Below are 12191 nucleotides of genomic sequence, written 5' to 3'. Positions count from 1 at the left end.
AAATTCATTATTTCGTTAATTCTACTAATAATAGAGTCCATTGAATTGACTATTGATTCAAGTTACTGTCAATTGAAGCTATTGTCTATGGAAACTACAATCCATTTAAGTTACTATTGAAACAGTAATCTATTGCAACTACATTAAAAAATAAATTTAGTCCTCTTATTTTTTTTTTAAGAAAAGGTGGTTGAATGCATTATTCAGTTAAAAAAAAAATTATTTTTTGTTTGTTTCAGTGAGAGTTATTTATCTTGTGATTATTATATATATATATAGTATCCAATTAGTTATGGGGTAATAAATTACGACACTTAGTTAGCGCTAAATTACGTAAGTGCACTAGCACTGTATTACTTATATGCTTACTGCACTTCTCGCACCCGTTCACTGTATCCATAGAGAAGGTATCATTATCCTGTTTACCGGTTCGTTTTTATCGTTGTTGTTGATGTTTCATAAAAGACAACCGGCTATTTATATACTTTTTCAATTTTATATATTCATTTACTATATATATATACTGTGCACAAACTTGATAATGAAAAAAATGACAATTTAAATCATCTTTTAAAAAAAAAAAATATTTCAATTTCAAATAATGACAATGATAATTGTTTGTCATACCGATTCATATATATATATATAAATATATATATGCGAGTATGTATAAATATTTTGACAATCGCACTTTTGATCCCTGTGTCCTTGATCTTGACACTAAGGAAAAAAAATTGCGATAGGTCGAAAGCAGTAAAAATTCGCAAAATTTCAATCTAGTAAACATGTGTGACGTAAGCCAGATTTTTTGGTAACGTGTCAACAGTCTGGACAAATATGATTATTCCGACTTTTTTTTTTTTTTTAAGTATCACAAAAACTTATCGTAACATTTAAAACATCAGACTATGTTTACAATATAGAAAAATAGAATTAAAATACTTTTTTTCCAAAATTATAATTATTAATTTGATATTAATTTTAATTAAAATTTAAAAATTAAACGAATAACATTATGTTGAGAATAATTTTAAATTTGGCTTAAGCTACAATGATTCAAGATAAATTTTATTTTTCAGGAAAAATATATAGAAATATTTCTTTGAAGCAAAGTAATATCTTTTTTTTTTTATTTTATCAATATTTTATTAATTAATTATTTTTAATTTTATTTAAAATTTATTATTTAGCACAAGAAATTTTTTTTTTCAAGTTTTAATTTGAAAAATATTTAAAAAAAAAAAAAAACATTTTTTGAAGGGAAATAAATTTTTTTTTTTTTTTTTTGTAAAAAAAAGCTGTGTATACATAAAACTTAGAAGGTTATACTGATAATAAATTTAATCGGGTCATTAAACTATGAATTTACAGAAGATGCCAATGAATTTTTGTATCGTGTAATTTGTATTTTAAATATTTAATTTGTAATTTTTCATTATTTACAAAACTTAAATTTTTTAAAAAATTTCAATAATTTTTAATACATTTTAATAAATTTAAATATATATTAAATATAAACTTGAATATTAATATAATTGGCATATTATATAATAAATATAACAAAAATGAAAAACTAAATATATTAAATATATTTCAATTATTAGAAAATATTTTTAAAAAAATAGTTTTCAAAAAATTCAAAAATAAACCATAAAATTAAAAATGTAAAATGTTTAAAGAAACTTTTTTTGGAACTTCACAAACTTTAATTTTAATTTAAAATACAATATTAATTCAAATTTATTGCAAATTAAAATTATTTTTCATAGAATATATAAATTACTACAAAATATATATATAGATAAATATTGAATGTAATTTGGATAAAGTTTATTTCCACACTAAATCTTGTCATATTTATTACCATCATTATTATTTAATATTTAAATTACTCGTATAATTATTACAATTAATGTGCTTCTGAATATAAAAAGTATTATTCCTTTTATATTTCTATATTGAATAAAATTGTAAGAAATAATTTTTTTGTCACATTAATACTAATATACCGAAATTTAAATAGGGAAATAAAAATTGATTTCTATTATTTTATGATAAAAAGCTTCTAAATATATATATATATTTAATTTTTACTGTTAAATATTATTCTTTTTTCGGATTAAGTAATTCTTGTCTTTTTAGGATTGATAATAAATATTACACATTATTTTTCCGATAAGATATTCTTTTGTTTCAAATTATTTAATAATGATTTAATAAAAAAGAAAAAAAGAAAAAAAATAATTCAAAGAATACTTTACATATAATAAAAAAAGACACATTTTTTTCTTTTAATTTAAAAGGCCAGAATGTAATTTACAAGAAAAAAAAAAAAAAGTTATTTAAAGAAACGTTCAATGAACTCTTTATATTTGCTAAAAGTTGCGTGATAAAATACTAATAAAATGATAAGAGGTTTTTCGTTAAAAATGACATTGAAAAATAAATTGGGTTTATGCAGCAATTGATAAATATTTCATCATCACACTTTTATATTTCCTCTATATATATACATATTTCATAAATTTATTATACTTTTTTTTTTTATTTATATATGTATATATTTTTTTTTCAATTTTCACTTAATACGTCATTGAAAATGATAAAGAAAAATAATTATTGATTTTAATAATTATATATTTCAAAAATTATTATTTATTAAAAATGTTACATTTTTTTAAATAATTTATTTATTTTATTTATTTATTGTATTTTTATTTATTTCTTTGAAACTTAATATAAAAGACTAATGCAACTATTTTAATTTGGTTGCTTAAATTATTTATTTAATATTAATTATTTATATTATTATTAAATTTATTCAACGGTAACTTCAATCGATAATAGAAAATTTTTTTTTTAAATTAACTTATTTTTTACATAAAAATGAAATATTTGAATATATAAATTGGAAAATTTGTGACGTTAATATAAATATTAAAAAAAAAAATTAAGTAAACTGATTGATTAAGTGTGATAAAAGAAGATAATTTCTTTGTTTGTGTGATTTTAGTGAAATATATATATATATATATATATATATATACATATATAGGAGCTTATAAAAAAACCGGCTAAAGTCGCCTCACGTACTTTTTGACCCTGAATTCGAACGGGGTTCGACGGCCGCAAGAGCCGACAAGGTCGCACATGATGCAAGAGCATACCCTGGGTCCTCACTAGCATTATAAGACTCATTGTGTGTCCAACAAATATATACCAACACATACACAATATTCTTGATATAAATGGATACTGATACCCACGCAATTTTTACTTCGCTCAACCCCACCCCCCTCCCTCCCCCTTCCCCCTTTTCACCTCACTCTCTTTATATACTCAACCCAACTACATACAATTTCAATTGCATCTGTATCTGTGCATCCGGGTGCGTCCATTTATGAACCATTACGACACAACATATATATTGCAACAGTGGGCCAATATAGCGAAAAAAAAAAAAGAAAAAATTTATTTAAATTAAAACAAGTATATAATGATTCAGAATTCTTGGTACACTAATTCTTATTCACTTACGTCTTTATATGACATTTTTCCTTTTATTATTTTTTTAGTAATTAATTAACAAATAATATTTATTATTAAATAATTAATAATAATTAAATTATTAATTATTAATTATTAATAGTTAATTAATATTATTAAATAGTACTTATTAGTAAATAATTAAATTATTAATTATTAATAGTTAATTAATATTATTAAACAATACTTATTATTAAATAATTAATAATAATTAAAATATTAATTTAATAATAATAATTAATATTAAAATAAAATCTATTTAAAAATTGATAAAACTTATTATATTAATTTTTATTTTAAAAAGAAATGTTTTTTTTTAAAAAACTAAAATAGGGAATTTTTTTTTTCTTTTTTTTTTTTAATAAGAAGCTTTACTATTGTTGTTCGTTTAAAAATACATGAACTCAATGATTTCATTGACTTCATCTTGCGATTTATTACTTCTATCATGTTAACAGAACCGGACGAACATGATTAGAGTGAACCATCAGCCTCATTGAAGTCATATTATTATTACCTAACCGCGACTATAAAAGTCTTATAGTTAACAATTGTATTTTTTTTTACAAAAATGCATAATTTTTAAAATCTAAATTTAAAAAAACAACTTATTTTCAGAAAGCAATAATTAAAAAAAATTATTAATTAAAAAAAAAGGAAATTATTCCTTTATGGAGAATTAACTATAGTTATTAATTAATAATTACTTAATTTATTAATTAATTAATTTTTTAGAGTGAAATTTTCATTTATAAATTATTTTTTCATTTTTTTTTCCTTTATACCTAGGGTACATATGTACCTGAACTTGAACTTCAAAAAAATCCAAGCAGCTCAAAGTATATTTTTAAACATTGCTGAAAATACTAGCTTAGAAATTCGAAGAAATATTCTTTTAAAATAAATTGCGATCTAGAGTGTGTAAAAATACACAACTGACTATCAAAGTGAATAAAAATAAAAAGAATTTTTTTTTTTTTTTGCAAACAAAAGAAATACTGCTTGCGCAAAAGTTAATAATAATTGTGAGGATTTTTTTTTAAAGATATAATAAAATTTTCTTAATAAAATACGATTAAAATAATTATAATAATAATTTTTTTTTCTGCTTTAGAAAAAAAAAAAAGATTACTGACCTGCAAAATGATATGAGGATTTGCAAAAGGTCATTTACTTTGATGCGCAGAAACACAATGGGTTGCAATCAACTTAATGAACGATAAGAGGGTACTTACCCAATTTATTTTGCAGAGCAGGAAAAACAGCCCATTTTTCTTTTTATCGACTCTGATGTTTTAGCATTTTTTTTTTTTTTTTTTTTTTTTTGATTTCTGAAAAATTGAAAAATTATCAAATATTAATTATATTATTTTTGTAATTTTAGCTTCGATAATTATGTAATTTTTGACAATATCATAATAAATAAATTTAAAAATTCAAACTATAAATTATAAAATAATTAAAAAATTATACTGATTATTAAAAAAAATTATTACTTTCGCAATTGAAACAATTAAATAAAAATTCATTATCTAAATCTAATTATAATTCAAGAATAATTTGAAATTATACAAAAAAAAAAAAAGTAATTATTATTTATTTTGCAGTCAAGATAAACTTAAAAATAAATTTCACATAATTTTTCCATTTATTTGCACAAAGAAACAATTTCTATAATAATTTTTTCGTTTTTTATCATGTAAATTGCATTAATCTGAAAAATAAATGTTTGTTAATTGGAGACAATTAATAATAAAACAGTAAATGTCTCGCTAGTAATAATACATTTTACATAATACCCGTCTCGTGACAAATAAACATGAAGAATTACCTTGTATATATTACATTCTCATTAAACAATAATAATAATAATAATTAAAAGTGTGTGCGTTCAATAAAGTCATATTTTACCTCAATTTAATGAATATGTAAAACAATCTCGTGATTATTTTCAAACATTTATATGAGGGAATGAAAAAAAAATAGTACTACAAAAAAAAATATCGATATTATTATTATATATATATATATAACTATTATATAACAAAACGCGGAACAATCGTTTACGCGCACGTTTTTACATACTAAAGCATCAATGATCCTCACGTGTCTTGAAAGCGTGTGAATGACTCATTAACTATTAACGTGACTTTAGTTGACCCCTGATGTAACCTAGGATGATAGTATGTATATTTTATATTTTTATATATATATATATAAAATAACTTTTTATAACTTTTGCTCAAACTGAGAACACGTGCTTTTTAACACGTGTATACAAAACTGAATAATATAGAGAAAAAAAAAATGTACGTATATAATAAAATTGCTAGTTTTTGTTGTAATTTTTTTTTTGTAAAAATAATTTCCTGGAAGGTACATTTTTTTTTTTTATTATTTAATTAAAGTAAAATATGTTGGATATTGATAAAATTTTAATTACTTTTTTTTGAGGTACACAGAGAGAAAAAAAATTTGAGATTACAAAATTTTGGTTTTACCAAAGTCCGATTGGGATAATTATTTTGTTGATGCAACAAACAATTTTCGGTAGCACAACAAAATATTTTGTTGATGCAACAAAAAATTTTCGGTGTCACAACAAAATGTTTTGTTGTCAATTTGAAATATTTAAAAGTGTAAAAGGAAAATTTCAGGAATTTCCATTTTATTTTTTTATAAAAAAAAGAGAGAGAGAGACAAAAAAATAATGAACAAATTTGAATACATAAATGCAAATTCATTTTGTATATATATACATGAGTATTTAGAGCGCAATGAGAAAATGTCAGTGGGCATTTGCGACACTCATTTAAGACTTTAGTTTTCGCTTTTAGCAATTCATTTTATACTTCACTAGAATAAGTAGAACAAGAAAGGATTTAAAAAAAAATTGTTTTATACTGAGTATTACCAGGTGAACGAGAATTAGGTAATAAGTGGATGGTGAAAGAAAATGCGTTCTAAGTTTTAAATTAAATAAATATAAATAAATAATAAATAAATAAAAAATAAATAATAAATAAATAATAAATAAATAATAAATAAATAATAAATAAATAATAAATAAATAATAAATAAATAAATATATAAATAAATATAAATACGAAATTAATTTAATTTAGTAATTTAAATTAATTCGAAAACAAATAGAAATTCATATTTAAAATTTTTTAATTAATTTAATAATTAATTTACTTTGTTATAAAAAAAAAAGGTAAAAAAATTATTTTTTATGTTAAATTACTTATTTTGTGTTCTCAATGTATATAGATATATCAGTGATCTGTCTTGACATTTGCCGTCACCCTCAAGTGACTCTATGTTGGGCTCGGCACTTATTCCTAGCCCTATAGCAGACACTAAAATATATAGGCATAGTTCGCCTACTTGCTCACGTGCGCTATGTCTGCAAAATATTACGTAACTATTCATATAAATAATAAAAACACAATGTGACCGTTTAAATCAACAATTCTTATTTTACAGATTTAACACTAATATTTCAAAAAAATTTTTTTTAATTATACTTAAATTTGAATTAGTTAAAAATAACTAATTATTAGTTAAATTTACTTTTTGAGTTATGTCAAAAAATAACTAAAATTTCTGTTAAATAAATTTTACTTTTGTAATTAAATTTCAAAATTTTTTTCAGTTATTTTTTCGACTGCAAAATTAGTTTTTTTTAACTAATAATTATTTTTGTATGTACTAATTGTTGAAGCAAAAATTCAGCCAAAACTTTACTAATAATTAGTTATTTTTTTACTAATTTATAAAAATTCAGCTAAGATTTTACTAACAATTAGTAATTTTTGAACTTATTCATATTTAGAAAGTATATTTATAAACAAAAAAAAAAGCAATAGCAAAAAAAATTTTATGTTTTAAATCGCTTATGAGGCGCACGTGAATGCGAAAAAAAACGTGATCGTTATACAATAATATTCTTCTTAATCAGTCTTTAATTTCAATTCTCGTATTTTTATTTATTTATTTTTTTTTTTTAAACTGAATTAATTCCTCGAAGACATGTCAATATTTGCAAAGATCAATATTCCCAAGACAAATAATAATTTAAGGGAAATTTATAACAAAAGAATTTCTCTTTCATTCAAAAACAATATTCACGTTTTTGATTATTCAAATTCATTTCTGCGTGAAATTGAAGGAAATTTCAATTAATTTGTCTTTTAGCTATAAATTGTTCAGGAAAAATAATTTTTTTTTTATTGCATTAGAATTTAATATTGAAATTAAAAAATTGAATATTTTTAATAATGCAGTAAAAATTAAAATTATTTTCTTCTATATAATATATGCAGTAAGATTGAATCAAAAGATTATAAATTACCATTGACATACATTTCTCAAGATTCATCCAAAATAACAAAAATTATAAATAATTCAATTGAAGGGCAACTGAGATAGTATATAACATACACCACTGTGTATATATTATTTACGATGACTCTAATTAGTTTTCATTGGGAGTTGTATTAAGATTATACAAAAGAAACTCCTCGAGGAGTTCAAGTACATTTTTTTTTTTTTTCATATAATTCTGCTGACTATCAAATTTACAATTCTTAATAAGTGTCATACCAGCATTCGCATTCTTTTTATCTTCAATGAGTATTTTATAAAAGCATTTTTTTTTATCAGTTTTAGTCTTTTTCCATATTTTTCTTATTCCATTTTTTTAAATATTTATTTAAAAATTGTCAAACAAATTTTTTTGTTAATTTTTTTCCAAAAATTAAAAATAATTATTATTGAAGGTATTTGATGATAAAAAGCATTGAATCATGCTCTTAAAATGAAGAAGGAACAAAAGCAGAAGGAAATACACATATTATGTGAAGCTATTTTTACTGCTGCAATTCCACTCTGTTAGGGACTGCAATGCAACCTTTATTATTAAATCAAGGTTGTTGGCTTTCACTCTGCGGAATGGCAAGATACAACTGCATTACACCACAGCTCGTTGCCCCTTACCTTTTCATACATACATATACATATATATATATAGAACTGTGTCCGGATTCAGAAACATGCATCTGATCTCGACATAATTTATACTAATATTTTTTAAAAAAAATCTCTTTTTTGCCAAAATTTTAAATCTATTTTTAACTCATAATCTAACGAAAGAAAAGTAAGATGAATGGTAACATGCTGTGTCTAAAGTTTAGTAAATAATTTAACTTGATTGAAATTAATTTTACTTGACTTGAATTTTTTCACATTTAATGCCACTTTTTTATTCTTCCTAATTTCTTTTTCTGATAAAATTAGATTTTTAACCATTTGACAAATTTTTATTTCACAAACCAACTAATTACAATATAATCTAAATTTATTTTGCAAACAAGATTCACGCCGACAACCGTATTCATAACTGTCACTGTTATAATAAAAGAAGAAACAAAAATAAAAAATTCAAAAGGGATGTTAACTAACGGGGCTTTATATATGTGTAGAACACTTAAAGAATGTAAAATTTCTGTTTCAAATAATAAATTTATTGAATCTAGTAAAAAAAAATTTCTTTTTCCCTAGGTGACAAATTCGAATTTTACAAAATTACCATTTTTTGAAATCACACTTCACAAGAATCGTGAGAAAAAAAAATTTTTCAAACTCTATGTTTATGGTTCAAAAAATAAAAATCTTCTTAATCTTCATACAATTAATAATTATCAAAGAATTTATTTTCTTTTTTTAAGCTCACCATGAAACTTTTCAACGTTAATGGCAGACATAAATATGGATTATAGGGAATACTTTTTATATATATATATATAAATTACACCAAGATTTTTCTGGAACCGGATAATCCAGTCCTCCCCCTCCCCACGCTCTCTTTCTCTCAATTTGTGTCCGCTTATATGTGACAAATGTACAAAGGAAAATATGAGTACAAGAAAAAGGTTAAAAATAATTTTTTGGCGAATTCATTTCGCGAATGTCATTAACGGGCAAAAGATGAAAAATAAAATAAGGGACCATATATATATATATATATATATATATATATAGAGAGAGAGAGAGAGAGAGAGAGAGAGAGAGAGAGAGAGAGAGAGAGAGGTCTTATGATGCAGAATGATGGCGACAAAAGAGGAAGACGCGTGCGCGTTGCAAGAAATGCAAGCACCGACAGACAGACCGACGGATGGACCGCAAAAGACAAGAGGACAGACGGATGGATAAATCACGCCGTTAGCTTGTAAGTCGCTTCTTCTACTGTAACATCAGTCTCGTGTGGCCCCAGACAAAAATCGTACAAAAATTAAGCCCATGGCGAACGCCCACAGTGACTCTTTTTCTCTCTCTCTCTCTTTTTCTCTTGCTATCTTTCATTGCCAGTCCGAAAAACTCTTATGACCCCGCGCGATTTCTTTGTTTAACCGACAACCTCGATTCTTCATTTAAAAAAATTTTTTTATTTTTTTTTATTTGTTGTAGGAATAATATAAGAATGCACTATTAGTGCTTTCAATTATTTGTAACATTTACAAAACGTAGCTTTAAGTAGTAGTAATTTTAACTTATGTTTGCTTCAATTATTAGTAACTTTTACTGATATCAACTTCGATTACTAGTAACTTTAACTATTAGTAACTTTTTACTAATAGTAACTTTTTACTAATAGTAACTTCAAATACTGGTAGATTCAATTATTAGTAGCTTTTTACTGACAGTAGCTTCAATTACAAAAAAGGTAATTGTAGTTATCAGTAAATTTACCTAATTGTAGTTTTAATTATTAGTAACGTTTACTTATAGTAACTTTATTAACATGTAAATTTTACTGATAGTAGCTGTAAATACTAGTAACTTCTATTAATAGAAACGTTTTAATAGTAGCTTCGATTACTAGTAACTTCAATTAATAGCACCTTTTTACTAATGGTAGCTTCAATTATTAGAAAATTTAACTGATAGTTTGTTTTAATTACTAGTAAATTTAACTAATTGTAGCTTCAAGTACTAGTAAAATTTACTGATAGTAGCTTTAGTGACTGGTAACATTAACTGATAGTAGCTTCAATTATTAGTAACATTGGCTGATAATAGCTTAAATTATTAGTACCATTGACTGATGACAACTTCAATTATTTTTGGTAACTTTTACTAATGGTATCTTCAATTATTTTTAATAACTTTTACTAATGGTAGCTTCAATTATTTTTAGCAAATTTTTACTGATATTAACATCAATTATTGCTAGCAACATTTACTGATAGTACCTTGAATAACTAGTAACTTTAACGGATGGATGCTTCCAGTACTAGTAAATTTAACTTATGGTAACTTCAATTACATGTAAATTTTACTGATAGTAGCTGTAAATACTAGTAACTTCTATTAATAGAAACATTTTAATAGTAGCTTCGATTACTAGTAACTTCAATTAATAGCACCTTTTTACTAATGGTAGTTTTAATTATTAGAAAATGTTTGTTTTAATTACTATAGTAAATTTAACTAATTGTAGCTTCAAGTACTAGTAACATTTACTGATAGTAGCTTTAGTGACTGGTAAATTTAACTGATAATAGCTTTAATTATTAGTAACATTTACTGATAGTAGCTTCAATTATTAGTAACATTTACTGATAGTAGCTTCAATTACTAGTAACTTCAACTTATAGTAGCTTTAATTACAAGTAAATTTTACTGATAGAAGCTATAAATACTAGTCATTTCCATTAATAGAAACATTTTACTAATAGTAGCTCTGATTACTAGTAACTTCAATTATTAGAATCTTTTTACCGATAGTAACTTCAATTATTAGAAAATTTAACTGATAGTTTGTTTTAAATATTAGTAAATTTAACTAATTGTAGCTTCAAGTACTAGTAACATTTCCTGATAGTAGCTTTAGTGACTGGTAACTTTAACTGATAATAGCTTCAATTATTAGTAACATTGACTGATTATTATTTGCAACATTTACTGATAGTAGCTTCAATGACTAGTGAATTTTACTGATAGTAGCTTCAATTACTAATAATTTTAACTGATATTAAATTAATTTGTTTCAATTAGCTAGTAACATTTACTGATAATAGCTTCAATTAATAGTAAATTTAACTTAATTACCAGCTTCAATGAAAAGTAATTTAAATATTTGACAAAATCAATTATTAATAACTTAGTTATTATATTTTCCGAATTATTCGTAAATAGCTTCAACTGTTGCACGTAGACAGAAATCTAATTTTATTGATATTAATTAATATTTTCTAACCTTTGACTTTTTAAGTATATGTCATATATATATATATATATATATATATATATATATATACTATTTACACAATATTTTTCACATTTAATGAAAAAAATTTATCCAAGAATGTGAAAGATGAAACTTTCAACATAATTTTAATACTCGTATAATTTTTTTCTCTCTCTTTTTTTTATATATAATATAATTCAAATGCCTAAACACGTATGCAAAAAAAAAAAAAAAAAAAAACAGAAAAAAACTGTAAATTAGCTATATATGTTGAGTCGGTAGAAATCATCGTTGACATTACGGGTATTGGGACGTCGAAGGTGAAATAACGGTTCAAAAAAATGAACGTTAGAACTTTGTCTTTTGTATAAATGTGTGGCTTCATGAACCA

The 12191-nt window shown here is 22.9% G+C and overlaps 1 protein-coding gene across 1 annotated transcript in view; it reads right to left on the bottom strand.

The window, feature by feature from the left end:
* Positions 1 to 12191, bottom strand: part of LOC127290557 (caveolin-1-like) — a 253523-nt gene that overhangs the window by 112513 nt on the left and 128819 nt on the right. Inside the window, exon 8 of the mRNA XM_051319232.1 lies at positions 4782 to 4877. The gene's annotated coding sequence lies outside the window, so the exon portion shown is untranslated. The remainder of the gene's footprint in view (positions 1 to 4781; positions 4878 to 12191) is intronic.

Source organism: Leptopilina boulardi, unplaced genomic scaffold, assembly GCF_019393585.1.
Source record: "Leptopilina boulardi isolate dan_hultmark-lab unplaced genomic scaffold, ZJU_Lbou_2.1 LbouV2_70, whole genome shotgun sequence".
Taxonomy (NCBI): domain Eukaryota; kingdom Metazoa; phylum Arthropoda; class Insecta; order Hymenoptera; family Figitidae; genus Leptopilina; species Leptopilina boulardi.
This window is presented reverse-complemented; position numbering and strand designations above follow the sequence as displayed.